This window comes from Haliaeetus leucocephalus, unplaced genomic scaffold, assembly GCF_000737465.1.
Source record: "Haliaeetus leucocephalus isolate CR32 unplaced genomic scaffold, Haliaeetus_leucocephalus-4.0 Scaffold273, whole genome shotgun sequence".
NCBI classification, from domain to species: Eukaryota; Metazoa; Chordata; class Aves; order Accipitriformes; family Accipitridae; genus Haliaeetus; species Haliaeetus leucocephalus.
The window spans coordinates 374,347-377,810 of NW_010972709.1; positions in this window are offsets into that span (position 1 = coordinate 374,347).

Here is a 3,464-nt window from a genome sequence, read left to right on the forward strand (position 1 = left end):
CCCCTCCTCGGCCTGCTGCAGCCAGGACCCCCGGGCCCCACGTCCCGGAGGCCCCACACCGGCACAGCCCCAGCCCCACGGCAAGCGGCGCAGGACGGCCCGCAGGCAGGGTGGGCAGCTCAGCGGCTGCCTCAGCGCGGGCAGAGCACTGCCACCCCCCCCTCGCTCGGCCCCCACCCGCCCTTCCTGCCCAGGACCCCGTGCACTGGCCGCAGCGTGGGCCTGCCCGTGCCCAGACGCACCGTCCCCGTCCCCTCGCCCCCACATCCCTCGGCCTTGAGTGGGAGCCAGCGCTGGAGCAAGGGGCTGGCCCGCTCCCAAGGGACGGCACTGGCCCCCGCACACTGCCTGCACAGCCAGGGCTGCAGGCAGGATGCAGCGGGCAGAGCCGCTCTCCCTGGCGGGTCCTGGGGTGTTTGCAGAGCACACCCACACGCGGAGGCTGTGGCCAGGCAGAGGGACAGCAGGCCGGGGGCTGCGCAGGGGCCAGCCGGCCACAGTGAGTGCCGAGCACTGAGGGGGTGGTTTTGCGCAGGAGGCCACAGCGCGTGGGCTCCGCACAAGAGGGATTTTCCTGCTAAAACAGATGGGGGGAGGGAGCACGTGAAAGACCACTAATCCCCTAATCCTTGGATTATGGCTCCATTTCAGGGGCTGGGATTTGCCGGCAGCGCAGGGGGGCTACGCTATCGCCTGCATTTGCTTAGCCCATGTGCAGGGTCCCACCTGCATGGGGGGCCACATCGAGGCTGTCCCCGGGGCAGAGCCAGACCGTAGGGGCTCAATCCCCCAGCACAGCACTGACTTAACCCTGGCCTGTGAATGGGATGCCCTGGGGCTGGGGCACATGGCCCCAGCATGCTGGGAGCAGAGAGGCTTGGCATGTTTTGGGCAGCACCCCTGCCCTTGTGCTGCCTGCAGGCCCAGTGCCAGACCCCTTTCCCGGCACCCTGCAATGCCCAGGGTGCCGGGATTGGGGTCTGGCACCGGGGCCGCAGGCAGCACAAGGGCATGCATGGAGGAGCTGGAGATGGAGGGAGGCAGATGGCTTTCCCTGGGCATGGCAGCAGGAGGATCAGCTGCAAGTGGCTCTCGAGCCTGGGTGCAGGCAGGATCCTGACAGGGGGCCAGGCATGGCATCAGTGCCCCACATAACTGCAAGAGGCTGCCCAGGAATGACGAGGGAGAGCTGCGCAGCTCCTCTGCCAGGTCAAGGGGTTGGGACAGCACAGCTGGAGCACCCTGCCCCAATGCTTCTGCACCTGCCCTGGGATGGAGACTGCTGAGATGTGTGAGACCCCCAAGAGCCAGAGCTGGCCCAGAACACAGAACAACCCTGCAAACTGCCACTGCAGACCCCGCAGAGCCCCCCGAGCATGTCCCAGACCCCCCTGCACCTGCCATGTCGCACAGAGCCCAGGTGGGTCCCCGCAGCCCTTCTCAAGGCAGGCGTCCCAGCAGCCAGCCGCACAGCCCTTGCCTGTCCTGTAACCGGCAGCGGTCAAACCTCCCAGGAGCGAGACATGTGCCGAAGGTGCTGGGAAACTTCCTGAGGGCACAGAGCGGACAGCCTGGCAGCAGCCCGCCCAGGAGGCGAGGGTAGCTGCGCTACAGAGATGGCAGTCGGCACGCTGCACTGCCTGCAGCGATCCCTGGGCACTGCCGGCAGCCTGCCCAATTCACACCCTCCCTGGACAGGAGACCCCGTCGTCGCGGCTCGGCAGGGTGCTCCTCGCAGCACCGGGGGCTCAAGGGCATGAGGCCAGGCAGTGTGGCAGTCCCTGGGAGCTGAGGCAGGAGAGACCCCAAGAGGACGGAGGGAAGGTTGTGGGGGAGCCCAGAGGCACAGTGGGGCGCAGAGGGCAGCGATGCACACACGGAGCTAAAGGCTATGCCGGAAGATTGCATCATGGCACACCCTGCACCTCTCTGTCCTGCCAGCCCCACGAGCCCAGGGGCAGCACATCCTGCAGCACCTCGGTGGGATGGAGGGGTCTTGCTCATCCCTGTCCAGACAGCTCAGGCCTTGCCACCAGCACCAGGGCAAAAACAGAGCCTGGAGGTGACATGGGTGCCAGCTGGGACCTGCCACCAGTTCCAGTGGTGGGACAGGATGTGGAGGGAGGGATGGTGTCCCATGGGGCTGGGAGCAGAGCCACAGGGAGCTGGGAGCCAGTGCAGCTGCCCAAGGCCAAGAGCAGAAGGGTGGCAGTGGGGCAGGGCAGGAGGACGTGAGCTCCTGTGTCACAAGAGCCCCACGCCGCGTGCAGCTGGTGTGTCATGCCAGCTGCCCTGCCCAGATGTCTTGCCGGCAGCGGGGCCATGGCAGCAGGCGGCCGGGCAGCCCAGCACAGGGATCAGCTGCGGAAGCGACCTCCTCCCGCCGGGCCCTGCTGCTGGGCAGCACAACCGAGGAGCCCCCCCCAAGCAGCCCCGTGCTGGCTGCAGTGCCCTGGGGATGCCGGGCTGTCGCAGCTGAGCGAGGGCCAGAGGGCACGGTGCCGGCCAAGGAGCGGCTGCACAGCCATTGCCGGCTGCTCCCAAAAGGGTCAGGCACAGGAGCGCAGCTGACCGAGGCACTGGGGTGTCCTGCGTCCCATGTGGCACCTCCTGCCTGGCCCCACGGCCTGTGCAAGCACCCCCAGCCCCTGGCACCCTGCTGGAGCACCCTGCAGTGGGTTCGGCGGCATGGAGAGGCCTCAGGAAGGTGCTGCAGGCAGCAGCTCAGGCTTTGGCTGCCCCAGCCCCCCCTGGGAACAGTTCCCCAGCCCCCCATGCCATATGACCCCTCCACGGTGCAGACCCCTGGCACTTTTGACAACACCTCCCAAGAGCACGCCGTCTCCCACAAACCCACCTTGCACGGCTCCAGGCTGGGGGAGACAGGGGGACACGGCAGCAGGGGGGGGGTGGGCAGGGGAGGCTGGGCCCCCCGCCCACGCAGCCCCCCAAAGAGCCTGCCCCTCCCACGCACCCCTCTGCGCCCAGCACCTTGAGCGGGGTGCTGCGGGGGCTCGGCCCCAGCACCCCGTGGGGGGCCCTGCCGTGCCCTCGCACCCCAGCCCCCGGCACTGGGGTGTCCCTGAGGGCAGCAGGGGTCCCTGCTGCCGCCCAAGCCCACCCGCCCCCGGTGCCCACCCCCGGCCCCACACAGCCCTGCCCGCGGTCCCGTCCTCCCCCGGCAGGTCTGGGAGAGCGGCTGAGCCCCCCCAGCACCAGGAGCCTCCGGCGGGGATGACGGCGGGCCCGGTTTCCGTGGCAACGAGAGAGGCTCCTTAACCGGTTGGTTTCCATGGCGACTGCCGCCGAGCCCGGCTGCCTCGGGACACGGAGTGGGGGGGGGCTCCGCTCCAGGGATGCCCCGGTGCCCCCCCGGAGCCAGGGCAGCTGCCCCCCCGGCGGGCGGCCCAGGCCCGCACGGCCGGGTCCCGTGGGACGCCCACACGACCCCCGGCCCCGCGGAG